The sequence below is a fragment of the Podarcis filfolensis genome, assembly GCF_964270895.1.
Source record: "Podarcis filfolensis genome assembly, chromosome: 2".
NCBI lineage: Eukaryota > Metazoa > Chordata > Lepidosauria > Squamata > Lacertidae > Podarcis > Podarcis filfolensis.
The window spans coordinates 46,822,457-46,838,234 of record NC_139605.1 but is presented as its reverse complement, the minus strand read 5'-3'; the positions used below and the strand labels follow the sequence as shown (position 1 = coordinate 46,838,234).

General features: G+C 43.1%; 1 protein-coding gene across 10 annotated transcripts in view; it reads right to left on the bottom strand.

Moving 5' to 3' along the window:
• Positions 1 to 15,778, bottom strand: part of RAF1 (Raf-1 proto-oncogene, serine/threonine kinase) — a 68,329-nt gene extending 52,551 nt beyond the window's left edge. For 3 of the 10 annotated variants that reach the window (XM_083603383.1, XM_083603401.1, XM_083603365.1), the window contains exon 1: positions 15,606 to 15,764. The gene's annotated coding sequence lies outside the window, so the exon portion shown is untranslated. Of the gene's footprint in view, positions 1 to 15,605 lie in introns of all 10 variants that reach the window. The other 7 variants (XM_083603367.1, XM_083603381.1, XM_083603376.1 and 4 more) reach the window with 5 other exon arrangements.

The window sequence follows — 15,778 nt, the reverse complement described above, 5'->3', positions numbered from 1 at the left end:
GGAAGGAGATTTTCACTACGGTTATTCCCACCACAGCACACACTTCTGTTCTCCTGTTTGTCAATCACCCCAGAGCTCTCATGTGTGTATGGGAGGAAGAGGAATCACACTCAAGTTTCATGAAGAAAAACCAGTAGCGACAACCAGCCTCCTATTTGTATGCATGTGGTATATAAACGGAATGCACCAAATCAGAGGTGTGGAAACTGTGGCTTCCAGGTGTCAGTCCCAGCCAGCATGGCTAGTGGTCAGAGATGATGGGAGTTGTAGTCCAACATTATCTGAAGGGGCACAGGTTCCTCATCCCTGCAATAAACACTTCTGCAGAAAACAGCTTATGTATGCAAGTTCATTCCGCGATACATTTTTCTTCAAGTTACACCATAGAAACCAACAAAGGACAGCAATGTTGGTGTCATGCTTTTCTCCTGAACAATGCAATCAACTGCTTATCAAGGTTAAGATAAAAAACCAATCATTTATTTTCTTTATAAATGGAAAACATGTGGAAGCCATTTTTTAAAGCCCTGCTTTCTGTTTAGAATCTTGGTTACTTGTTTTTGTAGGAAGTGTATAGTTCATTAAGGAAAGTGCTAAGATGTTTGTTTTGCATTGTGAACTATGGGAAGAATTTGCAACAAAGCCAAACCTGGCTATTGCTGAAAAGTGGCATGGAACAGTAAATATGAAGGGTCAACAAGTCACTGATAACTGTAGATTGCTAATCTTGACACCTGCCAGTTGACAAAGTGCTACTGTAATGTGGGCTGCATCAAATACTAGCAACCCTGCTAGCCGAGAAGGGGAAGTGGTACAGTACAAGTAACTCACCACTGTTACCTAGCTCAAGCTGTTCAGTAATCGTAACTGTTTATCTACATTGTTTATCTACAGCATCATAAAACACAGTGCCCACATATTTCCTGTACTGGGAGCCATTCTATGGCATGAGGTGATAGACTGAAGTGCCACAACTTTAGATGCTGATTTCCAGGGATATCTCATCCAAATCACACAAGATCTCATGCAGCTTGAGAGATCTCACAAAATTTCAGTGAGATCTCGCCAGAAATCAGTGTCAATGCCAGCAGCGGAGCAGGTGCCACAGCAGAGTGGGGCAGCACTTCCTGTTTGGACCCAATGTAGCTTGACAGGTCCAGAAGTAACAGGCCCCAAAGAACTGACCCTCAATAACCCCGATGGCAGCATCAAGCACCACCTGTAGTTTTTCTAGCTGTCTTCCATAGTAGTGTCATGCAGATCATAGTCCAACCTGAATGTGTCCAAAACGTGTGGAAGTGGATGAATCTGCCTTTTCCAGGAAAGACCACAGTTGGTACACCAGCCAAAGCTGTGCAAAAGTGCTCCAGGCCGCAGCTGGCTTTTGAGAATCCAGACGTAAGGAGATGAGGAACCTCAAACCATCTTCCAGAGGGAGTGCTAACCCATCCAGAATAGGAGAAGTACCTATCCTCATGTGGACTTTCCTGCACCTGTCTAGTATGGATTAAGTCTTAGTTTCTTAGCCAGGCATAGGCAAACTCGGCCCTCCAGATGTTTTGGGACTACAACTCCCATCATCCCTAGCTAACAGGACCAGTGGTCAGGGATGATGGGAGTTGTAGTCCCAAAACATCTGGCGTGCCGAGTTTGCCTATGCCTGTTCTTAGCCCACATCCAGCCCATCACAGTCTCCACACACCAATTCAGGGTCTTCACTCCCTCCCTGAAAACTGGTAGAAAAGAAAAACAGAGCTTGGTGTCATCCACATATTAAAGACACGTGCACACACCAAACACATGGATGTCGCCTCCCAGCAGTTTCATGTAGATGCTGAAGAGCATGGAGGACAAGATGGAACTTTTCTGGATTTCATAGGCCAAAAGCCAAGGACTGCCGCCTTGTGGAACCTGCCCTCTGGGGAGGTCCCAAACCAGCATAAAACAGTGCCATCCAACCTCAGTACAACTTAGCTTTCCAGAAGGATTCCAGGATCAATTATACTGAAAGCTGCTGAGATGTCTAGCAGACCCAACAGGACTGAATACCCCCTGTCCAGTGATCAGCATAAATCATCTACTGTGGTAGCCAAGACAGTATCTATCCTGAACCTCAATCGCACAGAGAGCCTCCACAACGTGGCAATGCTCCCCAGTGCAGAAGTGTACTTTTAGTTATGTGAGGGGCCAGGAAGAGTCATGCAGCCCCAACAGAGAGGGGCTAAACTGCTCTTCTCTTCTGGCACTAGCACCCAAAGAGGGCTTCTGCTACCACACAACGAAAAATGTTCCATAGTATTTTGAAAAACGTAGCAGTAAGTGGATGCACAGAGGACATATGGTGATTCTGTGCAGATTTAAGCAGATGAATTGCAGAGTATGAAGGCAGTAACAATACACACATACATACTCTCTCAGAATTGTTTTCGGTCTGGACTGGTGGAAGAGAATGTTTGGCCTCATCAAGGTATGTATCAGTTTCAAACTGAAACTATGTTGGTGTTCTGTCATAGGCCATAGTAACACAACAAACACAGAAAATTTGTGAGTGCATGTGTTAGGTCACTGCCACAAATAAGAGACATTTGTTTTTTGCTGAGCCAGGTCACTCACTTTCCTACATTAAAACAAAAAAGTATGTGTATATTTTGAAAGAACTTCGAATTTTCTTATGATAAAAGAGAACAGTCTCATAGCACCTTAAAGACTAACAAGTTTATTCTCCTATACCCCTCACCCAAAATTAACTGTTCTCCTAGGTATCTTCAGACAGTCATAAAATGAATGGAATCACATAGGTGGTGTTTTGTCAGATCATAGCCTCACTTCCAATATAAGATTATAAACGTAACCTTACAAAACAACTTGCACTTATGTGTGGGCATCCATAAATCATAGTCCTTGCTCTTGGCAAAAGTTAATACCCAGAATATAGAATTCAGCAGCCAGGTTGCTCCCCAGGGCAAGACGGTTTGAGCATATGACACCAATCCTGGCCCAACTGCAAAAACGTTCCTCTCCAATCAGGCTTTTGGCTGATTGAACAATTTATGGCTTTTAAAATGTGTCCTGCCAGAGGGTGCTTTTAGTTTTTTGTTATTATGTTGTTTATTTTGTGTTTTTATGTTGCAAACTGCCCTGTGATCTTGAGGTGAGCAGCAGTATATACATTTAATAAATTTAATAATACGTATTTACAGAATTCAGCTGTAAGATTTGCTAGGTGAGCTTCAGCAGTCAACTGAAGAAAATAGTGGCTTCTTTGCATTTGGCTTACTATAATGATTTCTAAGTCACACAACCCAGTGTGGAAAGATCAGAGAAGCACATTTTTAATGCTGGGCAACGTGGAATATTTTCTGGTGATGCAAATCCTGTTGATGTAACTCTGGGGGCTGTGAAAAGCCACCATCACTCCTAAATACACTCAAATGGCATGGAAAGCAATGATGTCACATTCTGTGCATGGTATCATTTTCCACGGGAATAATGTTACAAAACCGGCCCACACCATGTGTCAACAGCATTGCAAAGGGTGAAAACCACAAATGCTGACAGAAAATCAGCTGTTCCAAAAGATGAACACACCAGTTCATTTCTCTTTCTTTTTTAATGGGGAAATCAACATTGCGTGTTCCTTCATCTGAACATTCTTAGGTGTCACCCAAAATCTAGTAGAGCTTATTGATTTAAACTTACAAAACATGGTGCAAAGCCTCGCATCATATGTCACATACACTAATGTCTTCTTACCTAAAATCTAGTCTCTAAGCAAGCAGTCTCAGCACCCTTGATAGTTAACGCACCCCTTTCCTCAATGTCCTCCTCACCACTGAAAGCAACAAAATAGTCACCAGTCTCCATATCAAACCTACTGATGCACACACCTACCTATACTGGCAATCCTGTCATCTTAAAACATATAAGGAAAAACACTGCCTACAGCCTGGCTCTCCAGATCAAACACATTTGCAACAACAAAAAATAAATCAGGATCAGTGAACTTAAATAACAATTTCTGCAAAGAGAAGCTAAGGGTGTTATCCACTTACGCACATTTCACTTATGTGCGGGACCCTGGAATGTAACCCCCCTTAAGTGGGGAGTTGCCTGTATATGTTCATGGAGTCTGAACTGGTGGTAACTGCCCAGGAACAAGACCTTGGGGGTCATAGTAATTATGTGATGCTGGACCAGATGAGCTATTAGCCTGATCTAGCAGGTTTTTTATTATGTGCCTAGATGCAAATCCCACTCTCTCCAATGAGGCTTATTCTCAGGTAATTCTGCACAGAGGCTGCAGGCCTGCAGTCAACTTCATAGCGAATAGCTCAGTGAAGATGTTGACCCAGTGTGAAAAAGACAAATTCCATGCAAGGGATAATTAGCAAAGGGATTTAATATAAAACTGCTGCTATCACAATAACATTACATAACTCTGTGATGCAAGAGAACCTGGGAGTTCTGTGTACAGTTTTAGTCACCTCACCTCAAAAAGGCTACTGCAGAGTTCAGGCAAGGGCAACGCAAGTGATCAAGGTGATGGAGCAACTTTAGTGTAAAGAAAACTGCTTCCCACAGCCACTGCGAGAACAGGATGATGTACTAGATAAGCCTTTGGCTTGATTCAGCAGGCTCTTGCATTCCTTCCCATCTCTAAGAAAGCAGGAGTGGCAAGGAGCTACAGTGGTACCTCGGGTTAAGAACCTAATTCGTTCTGGAGGTCTGTTCTTAACATGAAACCATTCTTAACCTGAGGTACCACTTTAGCTAATGGGGCCTCCCGCTGCCGCTGCACTGCCGCCGCACAATTTCTGTTCTCATCCTGAAGTAAAGTTCTTAACCTGAGGTACTATTTCTGGGTTAGCGGAGTCTGTAATCTGAAGCGTATGTAAGCTGAAGCGTATGTAACCTCAGGTACCACTGTATAACCAATGGACAATAATTCATTTCCAAGGGCTTTAGTGCAGGCTAAATATTTCTTTCTGAAAGCATATTGATTTGTTAAAAGCAAAAAAAAATGTTTACTGATCTGATTAGGCTTCTAATCCTGCGCACACTTATTTGAGTTCTGTGGGACTTAAAGGTAAAGGTACCCCTGCCTGTACGGGCCAGTCTTGACAGATTCTAGGGTTGTGCGCTCATCTCACTCTAGAGGCCGGGAGCCAGCGCTGTCCGCAGACACTTCCGGGTCACGTGGCCAGCGTGACAAGCTGCATCTGGCGAGCCAGCGCAGCACACGGAACGCTGTTTACCTTCCCGCTAGTAAGCGGTCCCTATTTATCTACATGCACCCGGGGGTGCTTTCGAACTGCTAGGTTGGCAGGCGCTGGGACCGAGCGACGGGAGCGCACCCCGCTGCGGGGATTCAAACAGCCGACCTTTCAATCGGCAAGTCCTAGGCACTGAGGCTTTTACCCACAGCACCACCCGCGTCCCTTTCTGTGGGACTTACTTGTGAGTAAATATGCATAAATAATATGCATGTGGAGGCAACAGGACAGTAATTGAAGGAAGGGTTCTCCCCAGATATAATGACCTCTAATTTTACATTAAAAGCATACATGCAACCAAATTTCCAAAATCCAGCTCAGAGTTTTATGTACTCTATTGGTTTAAAAATGTGGATACGGATAAGGGCAAGTCAGGCGGGGGGGGGGGGGAATAATATATGGGAGAGCGCCAAGCATCTGTGTTGAAGAGGATCAAAGGCTGAGGCTGTCTGAGACTTTAGTAGACACAGCTCACACTTTTGAAACCTTTTTTTTGCACAACCCTGAGGGCTAGAAACTCACTGATGTTGAAGAAATTAAAGCAAAGGTGCAATGCAATGATGGAACCCCTGGACAGCTGGCTTTATCAGCTACCTTGTTAATGTGGCTATGGCCATAATTATCTGCAACATACTTTATACAACAGGAAGAAAATGAATGGAATCTGATTGATCACAACCCAGCTTCATTTCAACTGTATGCATCATTCTCAGGCACCATCTTCCTCTGAAATGCCTAGTTGCAATTTATTTTACCAGGTTAAAAATGCAAAGATATTATTCTTACAACCTCTCATATTACCATATTGTGCAATTTATCTTTCCAACAACCCGCAATGTTATTCCCATTTTACAAATGGGAAGCTGTGGCTTGAGAATAATAACTTGCACCAGGAGGACTATCCAATGATCTTGGTAGAGAAGGGATTAGAACTGTTACTCTCAGATGCAATAATCTCTACCCTGAATGGCACTGGCAAAAAAGTCTTGTGATGTAATAATCTTGCCTCAGCCAATGAAATCCTAAGGCCATGGTTACAGCTGGCTTCACTTATAGTACATGCTTACCATGGGGAGATATTAACTCAGAGAAATACTAGTCATTTATCAAGCTATTCTGAAATATTCTTCTAATAATGACACTTGTCATAGGCAAAAATGAATAAATATCTCAGGTGTGTTGTTTTCAAAAATTGTAGGAGGGGGTATAACAAAAACTTAATGATTTTACTGAAAATACCTTCACATCTCCAGGTGTTTAAAATATGTTCTCCACCCAAAGCAGAGCATGTATTTTATTCATCCTCAGGTTGAAACCCAGCAGATCTTCACACAGTATTTTAGTTATGTGAAATATGCTTCAGAGTGAGTTATCTTGGTATTGCATCTGAAAGCAACAGCCACCGGTGAGCAATTCCAATAGCTCATAATGAAGTCAGTTTACATATGTAATCTCACCATTTCATCTGAAACATACATACAAAAGCTTCCTCTGTAACCCATCTGAAAATAATTGCACATAGCACAATGTTAGACTAATCAACTTTGTATCTGAAAACAAGTGTAAACAAATTTTGATACCTGCAGTCTGTATATGACTAATCACTATTTCTGAAGGAGATAAATGATAACAGAACTGCCATTCGCTCAGCTCATGAGCACATTTCTCACTGTGTCTAAAAATAATTGTCTTGTCTGCCATTACCCCCAAGCATTGCAAGTTTTATACTGGCAAAAACAAATAAAGAAGAGAAAAACCTCAAAGACAGTCATCTAGTCCAGGCATGTCCAACAGGTAGATCAACAACTTTGGCTTCCTAAAAAAAGCCAATAACTTTGGTCCATCCAACGACAATGGGTAGATCACTGCCAGTTTTTTTATACTGTTAGTAGATCACAGCCTACTGGGAGTTGGACATCCCTGATCTAGTCCAACTCCCTACACTGCTGGAATCTCAGCTACATCATACATGGCAGATGGCCATCCAACCACTGCTAGGAAGGAGAGTCCATCCCCTCTCTTGGGAGTCTGTTCCACTGTCAAATGGCTCTTACTATGACTGTTTAAAGTCGCAGCATAGTGTTTTAAATGTATGGTGTGAATGTTGCTTGGGTCTTTGATAAAAGTGCACCTGAGCACACAGGACAGCAGTAGGCCCTTGTACTCAAATATGGTTCTGCTCCATTCACACACAAAGCAGGAAAGAGTGAAGGGTTGATCTCATAGAATCATAGAACTGTAGAGATAGCAGGGACTGGAGGGACATCTAGTCCAACCCCTGCAATGCAGGAATCTCAACTAAAGCATCCATGACAGGTGGCCACACACCTGTCCATTTAAAGTGCATAAGGACTGCACAGGTTCTGGGAGGTACTAACCCTTCCTTGTTTTTCTTTCAACCAGGCTCACCTCCAGAGCCCAGCCTTGAGAAAGCTTACAGAAGGGGAACTGACTGCATGGACGGGGGGGGGGGGGAGGAGATGGTTCAGCAAAACACACACACACCTTTTCTGGTTTAAATCACACTCTACCACATCCTGCGTTACATGTGATAGGGGCAGGTCCACATCTGTCATCATCACTTGGTTTGACCTTAAAAGCTCTCCTCCTATTTTTCTATAGTTTGCTCCTACTCACCTCTCTGTATCAGCCCTTTTCTGATCTCTCCTCCACTGGCTCGCTTATTCACACCTTCTGCCATGCTTCTCCCTAGGCAGTTGCAGCAACTTAGCCACCAGGCTTCTTCTCCTTGTTTTAAAACCTACTTCTTCTGCAAAGACTTTTCTTTGACCATTATCATCTCATCTCTTTATGCAATGTTTGGAAGAAGGGTTAAAATCAGCAGCAGGGTCCAACAAGACCCTGTGATTGGATTTCCTGCATTGAAAAAACAAAGCCCAAACTGGGTCTTGGTTCTGGTGCCATGTGAAGGCCTTTCCATCACTGGTCCCTGAAGGTGCTACCTGCTCTACAGGGGAAACAGCATCTTCAGGATAGGAAAGAAATGGATTTAGATTGGTGAAAGGGACCAGAGCTCAATACCCAATATTCCACCCACCCCCAGCTATTTGTGATGTGCAGAAGACCACATAACAGACCACATCTAGTTTGACCCTCACCCTTTCTTGACCCAACTTTGACCCGGTGGAAACAGCACACTAAACCATTGGTAGATTAACGGAAGACAAATGTAAACATGTTTGTAGGCAACACATAACCTGGACCTGAGAAAGCAGAGGAAAGTGAGTGGAATAAGCAAAGGCCTTGTTCACATGGCACATTAAACCACAGGTACAAACATGGTTTTGTGTGAACATGCAGCCTGCTTCTTCATGCTGCTGAAAAGTTCTCACTCTGCTCCCTCCCCTACTTCCGCCCAAGAAACAAGCGTGGCTTGACTTGATTTCCAAACCCAGGCCTGTGGTTTGTTTCTCCCCCCTCAAAAGACCTTGAGCAATAACCAAGGTTTGTTCTTAGCTTATTACTCAAGGTTTGTTTAGAGAGAAATAAACCACAAGCACAGGTTCGGTTGTTATCATGACAGGTCAGACTCTGGCTTGCTCCCTGGTGGTGTAGCAGCAGTAAAAGCTGGGGGGAGCACCAGCAGAACTTTTCAGGAACATGCATCAGAATGCTGCACATTCACACTAAACCATTGCTTGTTTTCAACTATAGTTTAATGTTCCATGCAAACAAGGCCTCTCCTTACTGCATTCCCTTTCCTCTTCTTTCTCAGGCCCAAATTATATGTTACATGAAAACATGTTTACATTTGCTACAAGGTGCTACAAGACTCTTTTTGTTGTTTTTGCTGCAACACTAACACAGTTGTCCTTCTAGAAATTGAGACACGTTTAAAGAGTGGTTTAGCCCTTACTGGGTCTGTCCCCAAAAACGAGATATTTCCCTTGACAATCACCATCAAGGATGCTTTATTTTGGAGATCCAGCAACTGACTTCATGAATCTTTTCAAAAGCAAAGGTTTGTGCTACTACATGCTCCCTGCTCCTAGTACTGGAATGCAGTCACCTATTTATTTATAATCATGATTGCACTATCCTTACACCCACAGAGCAATGAGCAACTAACAAGATGCGATTGGAGGGAACATGAAATCACCAATATGGGGCAGGGTGAGGTGGGATGATGCAAAAACTGGGGTTGTGGTAGGGTTTCCAGTTGTGCAACTGCCATTGTGACTTGATCTACTACAGACATTAGCAGGTGATATAACACTTCTCCTCTTGATTGTGTGAAGTAGGAGGCTGTTGAGAATGTTAGTATATTTGATTTGAGGGAGGGTACTTATTTAACTTACTTACAAAAGTCTATACCTGTGCCTCAAAAGTTTACAAAGCGCAAAGAGTCTTGCCTTAAGAATAAGGCTTAGAACTTTAATGATGGTGGGATGCCTTCCAATTCTAAAATTAGATATGCTAATGATTGCACCTAATTTGCACAGTAAGTGATGGGCAGGGCTTTTAAATTTCATTTAAAGCATAATCCTGTGGTTGTTTACGTGTAAGTAAGTCCCATGGAGCTCAAGGAGGGCAGCATCCAGGTTCAGTGGCGATAGGATTGTATGCAGCCTTAAACCTTTAAAACAGGGTCACTGACTTCTTTTTGTCCCTTCTTGTACGGTTTTGTCAACAGCCTAAGACAGAGGCTGTGCACACATTACTAGCTTACAATGCAGCTTTTTTATATATATATCTAAAATTTTGAACAAAGCTGGTTTGGGAAAAATGCATGAAAACACAGTATTTCGTAAGAAACAACAGGACAGATAAAATACAGATATAGATTGTAGTAAAGTCATGTATATGCTGCTTCACAAGCCAGTGGTGGGACATGCATTGGATGCAGAGTAAACAGGAGTGCGTAAACAGCCACAGACATCCAACTAGTGAAGCTTTTCCCATCACTTTGTCTTCATGCCAGACCACACACATTTGGTATGCAAGCAAAATTGTCTCTGACTCTTTTTAAAAAATTATTTGTGCTTTGTTATACTGTTGGGCAGTGTTGTTGTTGTTTTAAAAGTGTTTATTGCAAGCCGCCTGGACAATACAAAATGTTAAAAAACCTGGAATATAGGTTAGCCATAATGTTTTCTTTGCACTGCAGTACTAATTAACTGCAAAGGAGACAATCTGCCACGTAAGGAGGAGACAAGACAGAGAGACAGACCTGCGCGTACCACAGCTCAGAAAAACCACACTCACATTCCATAAAACCTGTAGTGGCTGCAAATGCCTTGCCACTACAAGTACAGTACTCTAAATGTACCTCTACAGATCCACCTCTAAATGTACCATTCCTCTTAAACGTACCAACCATGTAGCTCTTTTTTTCCCAATGCAACTTGAGTTTATTATGCTGACTCAAGCGAGAAAAGGCTAAACTGTGTTTTGCTTTCCACAGATGCAGTAGCAACTAAACATCTGCTGCCTCAGTCGAATCTAAAAAAAATGTTTCTGTCATTTCAAAACCAAAGCTCTGCGCAGAACACGTTTACAGCTCTCACTGCCCCTCCTGTTTCTTCTCCTGGAATTTGCAACACAGCCCAACTTCCCAGAATGCCGTTCAGCTGGTTTCAGTGCGACTGATCATAATGACCTGATCCAATTATGCTGCATTTCTTTCCTTTTTGAATGCCTTAACTAACCTGTAATTTTTCCTCTCACATGCCCAAAGCTAGATGAAGCGGGCAATACACCCAAAGAATTCCTAACCTACCACTGTGGACTAGATTGGGGAGTTGACATCAGCTAAAATGACTACTGGAGGGCTGTAACTAGGCTTCAGATTTAGGTTAAACAAGGCTATTCAGGTCATAAGAGAATACGGACATACAAGGTTGCCTGCCCATTAATGTACTGACACTGTAAATCAGTATTTCTCTAACCACTTAAGGTCCTGGAATGTCTGCAAGAAAAGATCTCATCAATTTTAAAATGTAGCTGCAGAGGCTTAAGAGGTACTTAATGGATTTTAATGCAGTACAAATAATGACTTATTGGGCTCAATGAACAGTAAACATAAGATGAGAAATCACATACTGGGCAACTTAATGTAAATTAGTTTCCATGCAGAGCCTGAGCCCAATCACAGGTCTGAGCTTGAGTTATCTCCTCCACCAGGACTGGGGAACTGTTTTTTTTGGCTCAGTGGGCTGTATCTGTATCTGTTCCCACACCTGAGGGCCAACTTTGACAATCCACCTGTCAGTCACCTCACATCATTTTGACATCAGATGAAGGCTTGAAGTCACCTCTCACCAGCTCATATGCAGCCAATCCAGTTTCATCTCTATGATGTCAGGTGGGCATGGTTTGAGGAAAACTGCCTCACAGGCCTAAGTGGGACCTGTGCTGGGACAGACGTGGCTCATTAGCCTGCTGATGTCAGTGGACATTCAGTGAATATGGTTAGGATTATAGTCCAAGTATAGGGTAGCCAACTTGGTGCACTCCAGACACTGCTGGACTGCAGCTCCCATCAGCCCCAATCACTGGTTATGCTGGCTGGGGCTGATGGGAGCTGGCGTCTGACAACATCTGGAGGTCATCATGTTGGCTAGGCCTGCCCTACGGTGTGATTCAGATCCCTTGGCACCTACCTAAATGAACAGTTAATTTACTGACAATTAACCTTCACTGAAATTACTTTTCGTTTATCATCTTGAGACTATCAAAACCAAGATCCATGTAGTCCAGCATTGCATTTTCAACAGAATCCTACTTTACCTTTACCTTTTTTCTTTTTCTTTTACCTTTCAACAGAATCTAGCAGATGCTTTTGACAAATCCCTTGCATCTGGATCTTAGAGATAAACTATCTCTGAACATAGAGGTTTCATTTAACTATCATGGATAATACCCATTGATATATTGCTCTTTCATAAATTAGGGAAATCCCCTAAAGCAAGGTTGGGGAACATTTTCCAGCCTGAGAGCCACATTAATTTCTGGGCAACTTTCCAAGGGCCAGTAGTGGGTGGGGCCAAGGGCAAAAGTGGGAGGGGCAATTAATGCAATTTTTACCTTTGTAATTTCTATACACACCCTCTCTAACCTCCATCCAGACATGCAAGAGGTATTATTGGAGTTCAAGGGTTCATTTCACAGTGTGAATCAGGGCTGTGTTCTCGCCCCAACTCTTTTTAGCACGTTCTTTTCCCTGTTGTTCTCACATGGCTTCAGCTTGACTGGAGATGATGTTTACATCCATTCAAAGAGTGACAGGGGTCTGTTAAACCTAGCACGTCTCCATGCCAGGACGAAAGTGTGGCAGTTCCTTATCCATTAGATGTTTTTTGCAGATGACGCAGCCTTGACAGTACATTCCAAGATCTATAGAAGATCTACAGAAGATCTACAGAGACTCATCAACCATTTTGCCCAAGCTTGCAGGAAGTTCAGCTTTACCACCAGCCTGATGAAGACCAACGTCCTGGGTCAGGACCAACACACAATGCATCAGCATTAGTGGCCACACATTTGCGGTGGTAGACGATTTTGTCTACTTGGATTCCACCATAACTAGCAACCTTTCAATTGACCCTGAACTTGACAAGTGTATTGCTAAGGCAGCTACGGCAATGGCTCGCCTCTCCAAAAGGGTATGGAAGAATGTGATGCTAATGACCAATACCAAAATGAAGGACTACCAGGCTTGTGTGTTGAGCATACTGCTTTATGGAAGTGAGTTGTGGGCAATTTACACCCGCCAGGAGTGACATCTCAGCATCTTCCGTATGCCCTGCATCAGGAAAACTTTGGGCTTCATACAGCAAGATAGAGACTCAAACAAAGATGTGCTCTTCTGAAATATGCTCTGAGTCCTGTAGTGATTTCATGCTCTTTATTGCAGCTTGTAAAACAGTGATTGAATTGCCCCCCAAACCTCAGGCCTTTATATACATTATTGACACAATGAGTCCCATCTGATTGGCTGATTCTGCTTCCCTCCTGGAGCCTGATTGGTCTTTTCCTGCAGGCCAATCAGTTGTTGCATTCTACAATCCCACCAACCTAATAGGCTGATTAACTTCCTCCTGGAGCCTGACTGGTCTTTTCCTGCAAGCCAATCATTTGTTGCATTCTAGGATCCTACTTGCCTATTGTTCTAGGATCCAATCTTAGTACATAACATCTTCCAAGTCCACATTCCCAATATGTTCACACTCCTTTCTGTGACATCTACACTGGCTTCATCATGTCCACAGAATGGAAGATGGCAGGATGCCCAAGGATGTGCTTTATGGGGAGCTGGCTTCAGGCACGAGGCCCACCAGAAGACCAACCGGTACTCTGTGTTATAAAGATGTCTGTGAAGGCTTGCAACATTAACCCCACCATGTGGGAATCCCTTGCAAACAACTGCAGTGCCTGGAGACAGACAGTCAGGTCATGTATCCACAGGAATGACCAGAGGAGAAATGATCGTTGGGAGGAGCACAGAGAGAGAAGAAACACCATGGTGCATCTGTAACAGCAAAACTGGATGCCTTCATCCGCCATACCTGCCATAAAATCTGTTTCTCCTGTATTGGTCTCTACTGCCACAGCAAGAGCTGTAACTCTCCAATGGTTTGCCTTTACCACTGAAGGCACAAAGGTTTATTCTAGTCAGACAATAACAACTGGGGTACAAATCAGGGCCATTGAGGAGTATGGCCTAGGAAGGCGGGTAGTGGCTTGGGGATTGTTCCAAAGGCCAGATAGAGAAGCCTGGTGAGGTGCATTCAGCCCCCAGTCTTGAGATTCCCCACTCCTGCATCAAAGTGATATGAGCCATTGGCCAACAACACATCATAGTCTGTACAGGAATACTGCGTTAGATACAGACCCTGTTCCAACCAGTTGTAACTTGTGAAGTGGTTCTTAATTTAGGCTACCAAAGACTGCACATGTGCCTGGCTACAGTATAAACAGTGGAATGAATTGCCTATGATATGAGAGGTGCCCAGGGTGTTTCATACTAGCACAGACCTACTTACATTGGTATGCTGGCAATGCAATCAAGGTATGAAATGAATCTAACTCCACCACCCTGTTAACATGCCTGTGTCAATCCCATGCACAAGCTCTCTGCACTCAGGTGAGAAATCGATACCCTCGCTCCCATACTACACAAACCATAATGATGGAGGAATAAACTGGAGTACTGATTTCAGGATTACGATTTCCAGGCAATATAAAGCAACAACAATAACGAACGTGATGGTTTTTCGAGGAGGAGCCTTCTGCAATGAGAACTGAACATGTAAAGGTTGCTTTGCATGGAGGTCCACACTAAATGTGATGGTGGCAGATCCATGTGTTATCCACACACATGTTATTGCCACCTATGGCTTATTTATCACTCTGCAGAAAGGCTCCCCCAAGGAGATTTCAGATCTGATGCTAGACTAGTTGGGAGAAAATCACTCTGATGACAGATGGCTGTAAAGATTCCAGAGTATTCACCAGACTTTTTAATCTCTAAGTCAGGCCTCCACTATGAACTGCCTGCATTATGGGGAGGGCCATAGCTTAGTGGTAGAGCACACACTTTGCATGGAAAAGGTCTCTGCTGATGAAAAGAATGAACTCTGCACATGGTCAGACAAACTTCATAAATGCCAGGGCTAATCACATAAGTTCAAATTCAATTCTGTTGATAAGAGACAATTGGTTTGCATCAAGTGATCTCAAGTGACACTGGTGACCTGTAATGTTTGACATAGTAATTTGTAACAACAAAGCTATAAAAAGCTGAAGAAAGCTTTCCCCTCTTTCATCATGTACATTCCTGCAAGTGTAAATGTTATGCTCTAATTATTAGGGATGCATGAAATGTAAGAGCCAATCTAATTATCCTGCATGAAAAAGATTCCTCCTCCAGAGGAACAACTCAGCAGTTGAGCCTCTCAGAAGAAGTTGATAGAAGCCCTGGTTTAGGGGAGCAGGACAGTGACAAAAGAAATGGCTCCAATAAATAACACACCCAAATCCTGGTGGTTATGACAGCATAAGCGTCACACTGGGGGGAAATGTGCATTCCACCAATATTTAAGTATGACTGATTTCCCTCCACCCCCAAAAAGACTAAAACCTAATACATTGCACAATGGTCACATAATGTCTTACACAAACCTAGCTACATAGTCGTTTTCAGACTTGTTTAATTCAGAGCTAATTATCCACAGCAATAACCCCTGGCATGTAGTGTTGATAGATTCTAGACAAAATTTACCTTTTGCTTTTCACAACCCCAGAAAAGAAAATCCAAAACTATACAAATCTGGGAATGTTTATGAAAACAACTGCTCTACTGAGACTTACCAATGGTAGTCTTGAGAGCCTATTTTCTCTTGATGGTGAACTAATAGGAACAGCTTCTTAAGACGGCATTCCACTTGCTTTGAAATCTAACAAACTAGCTCAAGAGAATAGGCAGATTTGAAAACAAGGTGCAGCTGATGTTGTCTCTAAGCAGGAGGATGGGAGGAAGGGCC